This window comes from Myxine glutinosa, chromosome 7 (genome assembly GCF_964187855.1).
Source record: "Myxine glutinosa chromosome 7, kmMyxGlut1.1, whole genome shotgun sequence".
Taxonomy (NCBI): domain Eukaryota; kingdom Metazoa; phylum Chordata; class Myxini; order Myxiniformes; family Myxinidae; genus Myxine; species Myxine glutinosa.
The window spans coordinates 162,685,084-162,699,660 of NC_136267.1; the positions used below are offsets into that span (position 1 = coordinate 162,685,084).

Here is a 14,577-nt window from a genome sequence, read left to right on the forward strand (position 1 = left end):
AAGCACATTATGTGCAGATATAAATGACTTGGCAATACTTAGCATGGTAATACTTAGCATGTATAGTATGTTATATTGAATGATATCTATGTTTTAGTTGATTTGAGCCACAAATTTAATACGTGACTTCAAAATAAGTTTTTTTCATACGTGACTTCAAAATAAGGAAGAAAATTCTAAGATGGGTAATAAATTATTTTTTCAAAACTTGATAGAACAAAACGAAACTTGCACAGAAACACCTACAGTGTACCTTCATTTAATCCCTCAACTTTTCAGCTTCCAATGTCAAATCCTCTCGGAGGAGTAGATAAAACATACAACATACATGCAACATACTGTCATGCAGACGACTCTATTAAGACAGAGCATCCATGGATGGAATCGAGCTTAATGAGGCGACAATCAATTCAATGGCGGATCGATACACTAGCGGGGGGGGGGGGGGGCTTGGGGAGAATGCCGCGGCTTACCTTCACGGCCCCGACCAAGTCTTCTCCCTGTGGAAATTTTCTCAACCCGAGAGGGAGGTTTAATGTACAAAAAGGAAATATTTATTTTGGAACCCGAGAACAATTAATCGCGATGATAAAACCTAAACCCCTCGAATGGAGCGCTCCCACACTTCACTTCTAATACACAACACAGGAGGAATGAAACAAAGAAAACGTTGTGGTTCGGGTGTGGTGCGTCTTATCTGTGTCTGGATGTAGCGTCCGTCAGGAATTGTCCAGGCTCCGGTGTGCACGCTCCGTCAGGCCTCACCGAGCGCCTCGCTCGCACCAGTCTGGCCTGCGCAGCGGCAAGCCTGGCTCGCACGTGAACGCCAGGTAGGAGAATCGATGGCGCTCCAGCTTTCCCCCAACGTCCGTCGTAATGCAGGCAATTCGCGGTTCGCAAAGGAAAGGTCCAACCGGGAACGAAAGGCAAAGGTAGAAGGAACGTCCGGGCAGGAAAGAAGCCAAGGCGAGAAGGGCCAACTCAATCGAACAGTCCAGAGCAAGTGCGCCAAGGGAAGAGAGGAAAATGCCGGTCAGCGAGTCGCTTTACTGATCGTCTTCTGACGTCACTGGCGCTTCCTCCTCCAACCAGCGCGTCACTCCAGCCTTCCCGAATCTTCTGATCTCATCCGTCCCCTCCCATTGGCCGAGCGCTTGGCGCCCTGCTTCCATGCCATTGGTCGGTGGCCAATCACAAGTCCTTCTTTACTCTCCAATCGGTGCTCTTGGTGTTGCTCGCCCCTCCCCCTCCTGTCAATCATGAGTTCTCCTGGGCGTGGCTCTCAGCCCGCCTGTGCGATGTCTGCCTGCCATGGCGCCGTAGTACGCGGTCGCTTCCTGCTTGTCTTTTCGGTCAGTCATTGTGGTGGCGGGGGATTAATTAATGTGGTGCACTATTGGACCTAGCCAATGTATGTGATGTGCTGCCATATGGGAGAAAGGGATGATCACCAGGTCTGACACACAGAGGAATTAGCTTAGTCCTTATTCTACTTATCATGCCCCATTCCTCGTAATGGGGACGAAGATGCACTTAATCCAACATTCGGGCTAGACAGGTCCTCTATTTATTTACATCGAGATGGTTCTAGCTACCAACAACAACCAAAGCCTGATACCTATACAGATCTACCTAAATCTATATATTCTCCTACCCAAAAATTCATAACAATACTTCCCTCCATTATATAGAGATTTGGCCAGAAAACCAGCTCACAAAATCTTTATAAAGATACAATGGGATCTTTAGCATCCCACATCGAAATGCAAAAGAGCAAACTTTATGTTTCCAACTGAAGGAGGGTGTAGTCAAGATTGTTTTGATTTTTTAAATTATTATTATTATTATTTTTATTTTTTTATTTTTTTGTATACAGAATCAAGGCTCGTGAAAGCGCTAACATTTATTTCACAAACAAATCAAACAGACAAACAAAATATATGAAAAGAGGGAGCGGTAGACTAGATGGGGAGAGAAGGGGAAGCACACAAACACAACATTTGAGAGCAGGGACATCGGGAGATGTATGGGAGGGGGAGGGCTTGGGAGGAGGAGGCGTGGGAAGGGGGGGGCGGGTGGGAGAAGTATAAAACACAAGGACACCAAGGACTTCCAGGACAGAAGTTGGTATTTCAAAAAAGTGGATTTGGGGTGAAATTAGCGGGGGTAGAAAAGATCAAGGTTTTGGATGGGGGAAGATAAGAGATGGTGGTGAACAGCTGTTTTAAAGACCGGGAGGGAGGAGTGGGATTGAAGGGAGTGGGTGAGTTTGTTCCAGAGGCGAAGAAAAGGGGAATGAAAGAGTGAAGGTGAGCAGAGAGCCTAGATTTTGGCAGTTTAACCATAAGAGGGTTGGCTGGCAGATCTTGTGCAACCTGCAGGAATATTTGGGGGACAGAGCCCAGAGAGAGCTGGGGGGGGGGGCAAGGCCAGAGAGGAGTCGGTAGAAGACGGAAAGACCACCAACCTGCCTGCGGTGAGTGAGTGAAAGGCCCTTGGAGTTAGCTTCATCGCGGGAGATTCCAATGATTCTGATAGTAAGGGCATTTTATGAGATATTTCACAAATCTGTAAACTAAATTGTTACCAAAAAATTTCTTCACCAATATGTTTGTAAAGGTGTGTAATAACATGTGTTAAAATGTTGAAGTTCAACTCCCGTGGGAAACCCAGAAAAAAAGCTGTTGAATTCGGGTACCGAAAAATTATTTTCGAGAATCTTTATTTTTTTTAATCGGCCCTTAAGTAACTTATGAGGGGTCAAATAAGGGTTTTTCATGATTCTGAGTTGATTGTTAACATTATTTTATATTTTCACTTTTACATTTACACACAAAGTAGCTTTTATTTCACATACATATATATCACATATCCCCCCCCCCCTTCACATGCCTCCCCCCCTTCACATGCCTCCCCCCCAAAGCCCTCTCCCTCCCACAGATCTCTCGATGTCTCCATGTCTCTCGGTCCCTGCTCTCAAATGTTGTGTTTGTGTCCTTCCCCCTCTCTCCCCATCTTGTCTACCGCTCCCGATGTTATTTGTTTTATGTGTCTGTTTGTCTTTCTGTGTGATTAATGTTCGCTCTTTCACGAGCCTCGATCTTGTATACAAAAAAAAAAAAAAAAAAAAAAAATACTCAAGAGTTATTTCTCATTCACAATGTCAGAAGTTTCAACAGTCATTGTCTATGTCTTCTTCAGACTCAACAACATCATGGCTGCAGTTTCTGCATGTAATGCCATTACAGACTCCACAGGCCGAGATGCACGTGACCCCATTCTTCTTGCAGCTGCATCGCCGGTTGCTGCAATCTCCGGCTGCAATCTCCGGTGCCGGAGAGGTGACTTCGATCCAACCCATTGAGTGAAAGGGAGTGTTTCCGTGAAAAGAGACAATGTTTAAATCTATATTGTCTCCAACAAACTGAGTGACTGCATTGTTTGTTTCCCCAACCTCCATAAAGACCACCTGATCATTACTTGACAATTCACTTTCACTGGCTGGCACTTTGGCTGTCATCACTGATTGATCCTCAAGCGCAGCATCAACCGCAACCTCATCATTGATCTGTTCATCGGTTTCCTCCACAATGGTGTCAAGAGTGCCAGAAGTATCTGGAACATCATCTCCACTCCTACTATTAAGGAAGCAGTATTTGTAGTTTTGTGTCTCCGTGTAAGACTCAGTGTATCCCAGCCGGTGGAACTTGTTGAGCATCCATTTTGACCCAAATCTATGATCAAGTTGTATGGCAAGCCCCATTTGGTGTGGCAATACTCCAGACCGAGGTCGACAGGCCTTAATAAAATTCTGCCCCCAAACGGCAACTCTTTCGTCTGTCTTGACAATCGGTCTCAAGAACATCTGAAGGCTTGCAGGAACAAGTGTCAGCTGACTATCGATGTCAGTCATACTGTGTGTGGTGGGGTATGACTTTGGACCTAAATCAATCAAGGCAATATCATTGGATATGAACTTGAGTGCCGTCTTTATGATCTGAGTCTTCTCATCTCCATGGTCAAGATTAGCATGATGCCCTCGCAGAATATTGTCGGTGCCATCTTTGAGACAGAGTGCATCTGCCCTTCTTTCCTGTGTTGTGAAATACAAGGTGTCTTCGTGTTTCTCTAGAAGTTTTATCTTTAGCCAATGCTTTGAATAAGAAAGGCTCTTCTCTGGTGACTGATCAAACTCCTGCAGCTTTTCATGGACTTGGTCCATGTTCATTACCCCATGCTCTAATTCTGAGTCTAACCATTCGCAGAATTCAATAAAAACTGCCTCTCGCTCCTCATCAATACTCCTCTGTCCTCTCTTCCTTTTTCCTTCCTCATCAGTCTTGGACAAACTGTCACCTCTCGCAAACATAAGTTTGCATCGCAAATGGTACAGTGTTTCTTCTGCTACCAAGTCGTTGATCCCTTCCAGGCGTCCAGTGACTTCAGTGCTCCAGTCATCCCCGCGACTCCGTGCTGTCTTCAGCAAGCTTGCCTTCAGTGTATCTGCAGTCAAATTATCTGGCACTCTGTATTTCTTTCTAGCTTGTGCTGGATTATTTTTGTAGAGCTGGGCTGGTTGGTTGCAAAGAATGCATACATCCTTATACAGGAGGTCAACTGACTGTGATCTTCTAGAACTGCAGCCAGTTGATGAACTGAACTCACAAGTAGTGCGTCTTCTCTTCAACTTTCATGACTCTTTCTCTGCCTTTGTTGCTTGAGCTGACTTCTTGGTGGTTGCAACAAAGTTGTTGTACAGATCATTTTTACACTTCTGGTGGTACCTCAGTTTTCCTTCCTTTTGAGCCTCCTTCATACGTTCCACAACAGTAACATTTTCGACAGTTTCTGCTTGTTTCAATAAAGTTGAGTATCCCTTTGGAGTTGCCTGTATGAGCCTTTCAGCTGGTGTATCCGAGCGTGCACAGATGAAGCAATTGAGCACAGGTGGAGTAACGTCTTCATCCATATTGCTCGACTCCATGTCCTGCAAAGTAGAAAATGAGACATATTTAGAAATTATTTTTCCACAAAGGAGTGTCTGTGGTGAAATATAAATGTTAACAATCAACTCAGAATCATGAAAAACCCTTATTTGACCCCTCATAAGTTACTTAAGGGCCGATTTTAAAAAATAAAAATTCTCGAAAATAATTTTTCGGTACCCGAATTCAACAGCTTTTTTTCTGGGTTTCCCACAGGAGTTGAACTTCAACATTTTAACACATGTTATTACACACCTTTACAAACATATTGGTGAAGAAATTTTTTGGTAACAATTTAGTTAACAGATTTTCATATGTTTCCCTTACTATGAACGCTTTGGTTTCAACAGCGTGAAGACGAGCTAGGTGTGAGGCAGGAGCACCAGCCCAGAGGGGAGAGCAGTATTCCATTGAGCTGCAGATGAAAGCCTTGTATGTGTTGAGGAGCTCAGGTGTGCCAAGGAAGGACTTCGCACGACGGAGGATGCCCAGTCGGCGACTGGCTTTGGAGGCCAGATTTGAAATGTGGTTTTCCCAGGAAAGATCATGGCAGATAGTGAGACCCAAAAGCTTGAGTGACAGAATTTCTTCGAGAGGATTATTCAGAAAGTGGATGGGAGGGTTGTCCAGTCGGTCTTTTCGGAGAGACATCGTAAGAGTGTGAGATTTGTCAGGATTGACAGACATGTTCCACTTGTTTGCCCAGTCTGTGATTTTGTCCAGGTCTGCAGAGAGTGACGAGGCTGCAGACTGCCGATCTGAGGGATGAGGAATGGAGCGACAGAGAGTAGAGTCATCAGCAAAGAGATAGAGAGGATTTTCAAGAGAGTCAGAGAGATCATTGATGAAGACCAGAAAAAGCACAGGGCCCAGAACACTGCCTTGGGGAACTCCAGCCTGAACAGGAAGAGGAGATGAGAGAAACCAATTCAGGGCCACACGTTGACTACGACGAGAGAGGAAGTCCGCCAGCCATGCGTGGAGATTTCCATGGATACCAAAGGAGGAGAGTTTGGTGAGCAGAGCTGGGTGCCAGACCGTATCGAAGGCACATGATATGTCAAGGGAGACAGCTCTAATTTCCTGTTTGGCATTGAGGACCTCCATCCATTGTTGAGAAAGCAGAAGCAGCATGTCCAGAGTGGAGTGACCAGGTCTGAAACCAAATTGATGATCAGAGATCAAGCCATTGGAGAAGAGGAAAGATTTCATATCCGAAGCAATAATGGATTCCATGACTTTGCTGATAATTGGGAGAAGGCTGATTGGTCTGTAGTTGCTAGGATCTGTTTTTGCACCTTTTTTGTGCAAAGCGGTGATGTTGGCTGATTACCAAGCAGATGGCAGATGACCGTGATCAAAAGAGAGGGTGAAGAGAACAGAGAGAGGGAGTGAAAGAGCGGAAGAACAGGATTTTAGGACCCGTGGGCTGAAGCCGTCAGGTCCAGTTGCAGAATCAGAGTCCAGGCTTGACAGAAACTTTTCCACCTTGTCAGGAGGAAAGGACACGGAGTCCAGGAGCAGCTGGGTATGACTGGGTACGGTGGGTACAGAGAGGGATGGGTTTGGGACAGAAGATTTAGAGGCAAACACAGAGTTGAGGCATTCAGCTTTTTCACGTGCGGAGTCAGCCTTGTAGCCATTTGAGGTGAGGGAGGGGATGGAGGGGAACAAACACCAGAAACAGATTTTACCAGATGCCACCAGGACTTGGAAGAGGGAGACAGATAAGAGAGTTCGGTCTTGAGAACGGAGAGATATTGTTTCCTGGCTCTCCTGAGGGTGGACACACACTTGTTTCGGCCTTTGTGAAAGGAAATGAGATGTCCTTCTGTTGGATTTGCTTTCCAGGAGACGAAGGCAAGTTGTTTCTGGGCAACAGCCTCACCACAAGATTCCGTGTACCATGGATGGGAGGAAGGGTATGACAACTGAAGACGAGATGGGATAAATCTGTGCATGAGAGAGAGCAATTTACTTTGGAAGAATTCCCAGGATGAGTTGATGTCAGATGCGGTAGAGATGGGAGACCAGTCCAGATGATTGATGGCTGCTTGAAGACCGTGCCAGTTGGCCTGAGTGAAACGCCAGACTTGTTGATGCTGAGGATGCTCTCTGAGAATGGTCAGAGAGATGTCCACTTTAACAAGTGTTACGGTTTGTGACCTTTTTCTTCTTCCTTCCCCCACACCCTCCTGTGAGTTAGACCAAGTGGTTTGGTCCATGGGTATAAAGCCTATGATTAGCTGTAGGGCAGGGGAGGGGCCAGGAAGGTGATTCAGAGGGGAGAGGGGCCATTTTGGAAGGGACCTCATGGCGGAGTGCCTTTTCGTGTGCTCGTCGAGTTGTCAGCAGAAACCTCTGCACCTGACGGTGTACTTGGATTAAACTCTGCCTGCCCTGGGGCCTACTGCTGGGCTGCCTTGGGGCCTACTCGTCAACTTGCCTACTCCTACCCTCTTGTGCTGGGCCTGCACTGGGGCCTACTGCTGGGCTGGCAATGGGGCCTACTGCTGGGCTGCCTTGGGGCCTACTCGTGAACTTGCCTACTCCTACTCTCTTGTGCAGGGCCTGCACTGGGGCCTACCACTGGGCCTGCCTTGGAGTCTACTACGGGGCCTGCCCTGGGGCCTACTGCCCAGCCTACTCTTGGACTGGCCTACTCTTGGACCGTCCTACCTTTGGACCGGCCTCCTCTTGGACTGGCCTACTCTTGGACCTACCTATTCTTGGACTGGCCTATTCTTGGACCTACCTACTCTTGGACCGGCCTACTCTTGGACCAGCCTACCCTTGGACCGGCCTACTCTTGGACCGGCCTACTCTTGGACCTACCTACTCTTGGACCGGCCTACTCTTGGACCGGCCTACCCTTGGACCGGCCTACTCTTGGACCGGCCTACTCTTGGACTGGCCTACTCTTGGACCTGCCTACTCTTGACTGGCCTATTCGGGTTTTTCCCCCTCTTCTCCCTTCTTTGTTTTATGTGTAGGAAGAGATTTTCGTGTGATAATAAATAAATAAAGACCGTGTGATTGAAGGCTTGGTCTGGTGTGCTTCAGGCCGTGACAAATTGGGGGCTCGTCCGGGATCTTGGATTACATGATACCTGTCTTGGATTTTTGTTTTTTCATAATAGTAAGTTTTCTCATTGGCTGATAATTTGACTTTTGTTTACGGTGCTGATACTTCCATATTTACTACCGTCCTACACCATGGTTGAGGAGATGGATTTTTAAGTGAAGGAATTTGTGGAGAAGAAGGCGCTATCGGTGCAAGATGTAGAACTGTTACGTAAGGTAGAGTTACGAGCTGTAGCTGATCATCTTGGGGTTAGTGGAACATCTCGTACAGTCACGTGAAAAAGTAAGTACACCCCATGTAAAGTTTTGACTTTTTCAACATATTTCAACATACAGCTATTTGATCTTCATTTCAACAATATTGATAGATAAAGGTAATATAATATAACAAATATCATGAAACATTTACATTTTGTCATCCATTGTATAATTTATATAAACATAAATGCAAATTTCGCATGTGGAAAAAGTAAGTACACCCTTGGCTCTAATAGGTGGTATTAGCCCCCTTTGGCAGAAACAACCTCAAGTAGGCGTTTCTTATAACTCTCTACCAGTCTCTGACATCGACTGGGAGAAATTTTTGCCCACTCCTCCATGCAGAATTGTTTCAGCTGTGGGATGTTTGGGGGGTTTCTTGCATGCACAGCTAGTTTCAAATCCCCCCACAACATCTCGATGGGATTTAGATCCGAGCTTTGACTTGGCCATTCCAGAACCCTCCATTTCTTTCTTTTTCAGCCATTCCTTGGTGGATTTACTGGTATGTTTAGGGTCATTGTCATGTTACAAGGTCCACCTTCGATTGAGCTTCAACTTTCCGACAGATGGCCTCACATTATCCTCAAGCACCCTCTGGTGCAATGAAGAATTCATAGTAGATTATATGATGGTGGGCTGCCCAGGCCCTGATGCAGCAAAGCTGACCCAAACCATAATATTTCCACCACCATGCTTTACAATTGGTATCAGGTTTTTGTGGTCAAATGCTGTCTTTGGTTTTCGCCAAACATGTCTTCTGATACTGTGGCCAAATAGCTCTACCTTTGACTCATCTGTCCAGAGCACATTGTTCCAGAAGTTTTGGTCTTTGCCTCGGTGTTCATTGGCAAACTTTAGTCTTGCCCTGATGTTCTTTCTGGACAGCAAAAGTTTCCTCCTGGCACACCTCCCATGTAGATCAAATTTGTGCAGCCTCTTTCTAATGGTAGACTCGTGCACTTTGACATCAACAGTTGCAAGAGCTACCTGTAGGTCCCGTGATGACATTCTGGGGGTTCTTAGAGACTTCTTTCAGCATCTTGCGGTCTGCTCTCGGGCTGAACTTGTTGGGGTGGCCTGGCCTGAACAAGTTGGCAGTTGTTTGGAATCTTCTCCACTTGTTGATGATCTTCCGGACAGTCGAATGGTTGATTTCAAATTGTTTGGAGATTTTTTAATCCCTTCCCAGACTCGTAGGCATCTATAACCTTCTTTCTGAAGGCCTCAGAGAGCTCTTTTGATCTCGGCATGGTGACGCCGCACACTTCAACAACAAAGAGCAAACGAAACTAAAAGTCTGAGGTTTAAATAAGACAGGTTCCTCCAAGATCCTCTCTAATGATGTTCTAATCATTTGCATCTGAGCTGGTGCACCTGATTCTAATTTTAGGTATTTGAAGTATTGATAAATGTTGGGGTGTACTTACTTTTTCCACATGCGAAATGTGCATTTATGTTTATTTAAATTATACAATGGACTACAAAATGTCAATGTTTCATGATATTTGTTATATTACATCACCTTTATCTATCAATATTGTTGAAATGAAGATCAAATAGCTGTATGTTGAAATATGTTGAAAAAGTCAAAACTTTACATGGGGTGTACTTACTTTTTCACGTGACTGTATGAAAAAGGCGGAGATTGTTTCGGCTATTGTCAGTTACATGTGTTTGGAACCACGGGTAAGATTGAGGAGTGAAGCCTTGGAATTGGCCCGGATAGAATCAGAAGAAAGACAGCTCAGACTAAAGGGCCACAGACACAGAAAATCATGTTTGGTTTAATTAATAGATATTGCTTCACTTAACACTTAATCGTCCTTTTTTTGGAATAAATATCACTCGATTGGCCCCCGCCACCCAAAAAACGGCGATTTGATTGCTCATGTGACTGGCTACGTCATCGAGGGAATTTTTGTTGCTGCTGGTAGTTTTTAGCTGGTAGTGGAGTCCCGCCCCTAAAATCGTGATGTTCATTCATGATGTCACCTGTGTGATGTAATCGAGGGAACGGTTTCTCAGCACGCAATGATAACTGCCTGACCAAGAATCTTCTGATAGTCAAAATCATTATTAAAAACTACCAGCAGCAACAAAAATTCCCTCGATGAAGTAGCCAGTCACATGAGCAATCAAATCGCCGTTTTTTGGGTGGCGGGGGCCAATCGAGTGATATTTATTCCAAAAAAAGGACGATTAAGTGTTAAGTGAAGCAATATCTATTAATTAAACCAAACATGATTTTCTGTGTCTGTGGCCCTTAAAGTTAGAAGACAAGGAACGGCAAAGAGAGTTTGAAAGAGAAAAAGGAGAACGAGCGTTTGAGTTAAGAAAATTAGAAATTCAGGTGGGACAGGCCCAACCGGTTTCCCTCGATTCAGGTGGGGGTCAAAATAATCTCCCCCATTCCTTTGATGTGGCTCGGAACATTAGGCTTGTTCCCAAGTTAAACGAGGAGGAGGTGGAAACGTTTTTTCTGTCTTTTGAAAAGATAGCAAAACGTCTTCAGTGGCCTGTACAATACTGGACCCTGCTACTACAAAGTGGGTTCATAGGGAGAGCCCAGGAAGTATATTCAGCTCTGTCGGAGGATCAGTCCGAGAATTATGAGGCTGTTAAAAAGGCTGGGCTGTGTTGTCAGCCTATGAGCAAGTTCCGGTAGCATACCGGCAGAAGTTCCGAACCTTAAAAAGACAGGCTGGGCAGACATTTGTTGAATTTGCGAGGGAGAAGGAAATGAGTTTTGATCGGTGGTATCGTTCTCTGCAAGTGGAGAGAACCTATGGTAATCTAAGGGAGGTTATCTTGATGGAAGAGTTTAGGAACAGTATCCCCTTGGACATTAGGACACACCTTACGGATCATAAAGTTGGTGAGTTGAAAAAAGCTGCTGTTGGTGCAGATGATTATGAACTTACCCATAAGAGAGGCTTTGGTTTTCCTCATTACGGTACTACCTGGGATAACAAGAAGGGGGTTAGTGAGGACTGTTCAGAGGGGAAGTGGACAGACCATAGGGGTCCCTTGGTGCGGCCGTCTCTGGGTAGACAGTTTGAGTGGTCGGGTCAGGCATCCCACCGGGGACCGGCCCCCACGTGTTATTACTGCAAACAGAGGGGACATCTGAAGTCGAACTGTTGGAAATTGCAAAGGGAGGAGAAGCAGGGAGACTCCGTTAGACCTATTGGATTGGTTCGTACCAAAGTGGACAGCCACAGGGATCGTGCCCTTACAGTTAAGGCTGAGGATACTGCGGACCTTACGAGTCCCGTACAGGACCATTATAAAACCTTTGGGGCAAAGGGCCAAGTGTCTTGGGACGGGAAAGTGAAGTCCGTAGTTATTCTGAGGGATACTGGGGCCACCCAGTCGTTGATGTCGTCTACCGTTTTACCATAGACTTTGAGTAGTTCGGGGAAAGCGAGTGCCTTACTCCAGGGCATTGCAGGTCGTTATGTCCCCGTCCCCTTACATAGGGTGAACTTGAAGTCGGATTTGGTCACAGGACCCGTGATGGTAGGAATAGTCCCCACTCTCCCCAGAGAGGGTATTAGTTTCGTATTGGGAAATGATTTGGCTGGCAATATGGTTTGTGTTTCCCCAGTAGTGAAAGAGAGATTCCTCAAAGAGATGGAGAACCCTAACCTTCGGGACTATGTAGGTACTTTCCGGGAAAGACTTACCACCGCCTGCAATGTCGCCAAGGAACATTTGAAAGTATCTCAGCAGGTAACGAAGGCCCGTTTTGACCTGAATACGACAGCTCGTAATTTTAGGCCTGGAGACAAAGTGCGAGTTTCACTACCTCTGCCCGGGGAGCCACTATTGGCGAAGTTTAGCAGTCCCTACTGGGTCGAAAAAAAGCTGAGTGAGGTGAACTACGTGGTGCGGACCCATGACAGATGGAAACCCTGCCGGGTGTGCCACGTTTATATGCTTAAAGGGTACTATGAGCGTGAGGCCGACCTCGGCCGGCCAGTTGGTTGGTCATATAAAGCATCAAGATATTGACGAGTGAATTAGATAGCGTGGCTCCACAAGCACCTGATAGGGAACCGATGGGGGCTTTTAGTACAGCCGTACCCCTTACAAATTGTACATATTTCGGGTCAAGATAATGTCATGGCAGATGCTCTATCTCGAGCTTAAGAGTTTTTTTCCGTGTCCCTGCATATGAGCTATGATGCCTGTAAATGTCAAAAGGAGAGATGGCTGTTTGTTTTTTGCACTGTTTATGCTGGATTAAGTTTATGCCTGCACTGTTTACCCTGCCTTTGTAAAAGAAAACTTTTCTTGGGGTAAAGTTTTCTTCTTTAAGGGGGGGAGGTGTTATGGTTTGTGACCCTTTTCTTCTTCCTTCCCCCACACCCCCCTGTGAGTTAGACCAAGTGGTTTGGTCCATGGGTATAAAGCCTATGATTGTCTGTGGGGCAGGGGAGGGACCAGGAAGGTGATTCAGAGGGGAGAGGGGCCATTTTGAAAGGGACCTCATGACGGAATGCCTTTTCGTGTGCTCGTCGAGTTGTCAGCAGAAACATCTGTACCTGAAGGTTGACTTATGCCGGATCAACCTCTGCTGCCACCTCTGCACCTGACGGTGGACTTGGATTAAACTCTGCCTGCCCTGGGGCCTACTGCTGGGCTGCCTTGGGGCCTACTCGTGAACTTGCCTACTCCTACTCTCTTGTGCTGGGCATGCACTGGGGCCTACTGCTGGGCTGCCTTGGGGCCTACTCGTGAACTTGCCTACTCCAACCCTCTTGTGCTGGGCCTGCACTGGGGCCTACCACTGGGCCTGCCTTGGGGTCTACTACGGGGCCTGCCCTGGGGCCTACTGCCCGGCCTACTCTTGGACTGGCCTACTCTTGGACCGGCCTACTCTTGGACCGGCCTACTCTTGGACCGGCCTACTCTTGGACTGGCCTACTCTTGGACCTACCTAGTCTTGGACTGGCCTACTCTTGGACCGACCTACTCTTGGACCGGCCTACCCTTGGACCGGCCTACTCTTGGACCGGCCTACTCTTGGACTGGCCTACTCTTGGACCTACCTACTCTTGGACTGGCCTACTCTTGGACCTGCCTACTCTTGACTGGCCTATTCGGGTTTTTCCCTCTCTTCTCCCTTCTTTGTTTTATGTGTAGGAAGAGATTTTCGTGTGATAATAAATAAAGAAAGACCGTGTGATTGAAGGCTTGGTCTGGTGTGCTTCAGGCCGTAACACAATCACATGATCAGATGAGCCGATTGGAGCAGAAGAAGAGCAGCAGACATTTTCAGGGAAGTTAGTCATAACCAAGTCCAGAAGAGAAGATGCTCCGTTGACTGAGATCCGGGTCAGGAAATTGACAGAATGTGTCAGTCCCAGTGAGTTGCAGAAGTCCTTTGCTGAGGAGCCATGGCTGGTGAGAGAGGTACACACACGCTGCCAACTGGCATGGTTACAATTGAAATCACCACATATGAGGAAGAAAGAGTTGGGATGGGTAGATAGAAGTTGGTCCATATTATCAGACAGCGAGATGTAGATGGAGTCATCACTGTTTGGTGGACGGTACAACACACATATGAACAAAAGGTGGGAGCGAAGGGGAAGCCGTAGCCAAAGGTATTCCTGGGGGTGAGGTGGAGAGAGGGCAGTGCAGGGCGAGTGAGGAAGAGTTTTTGTATAAAGATAGCAACCCCACCTCCAGGACGAGGCTCAGGTCTATCATACGAGATTTCGGGAGATCTGATATATATATACATAATATACAGCATAGATATAATATACAGCACTTTGTGCTGGTACTCCAAAGGAATTGAAGTTTTCGTTAAGTCTGAACACGTGGGGGATCGAACCAAGAGTGGGCTATCAATTAAGCTGTAATGACACATTAAATTTCTTGAACAAATGAAAAGTTAGGCCTCAAACCTCTCAGTCTACATACATGTACTGCCAGCCATCCATAGTTCCTACCTGTTTTTTTTTTTTTTGTGTGTGTGTACAACATCGAGGCTAGTCAGGAGCTAACATCAATCACAAAAACAAAAAAAACGGACACTCAAAACATAAAATAAAGGGAGCGGGGAACATGATGGGGGTAGAGAGGGAAGCACACAAGTACAACAGCAGAGAACAGTGACATCGGTAGATTCTGTGGGAGGGAAAGGGCTTGGGGGGGAGGAGGCATGGAGAGGTGGGGGTGGGGGGGGGGTGGGGGAGGTATAAAACACATAGACACTGCTAAAACTTCCAGGAAA

The 14,577-nt window shown here is 46.4% G+C and overlaps 1 protein-coding gene across 1 annotated transcript in view; it reads right to left on the reverse strand.

The window, feature by feature from the left end:
* The window catches only part of LOC137431802 (myosin light polypeptide 6-like), a 99,639-nt gene that overhangs the window by 43,785 nt on the left and 41,277 nt on the right, over positions 1 to 14,577 (reverse strand). The window lies entirely within an intron of this gene.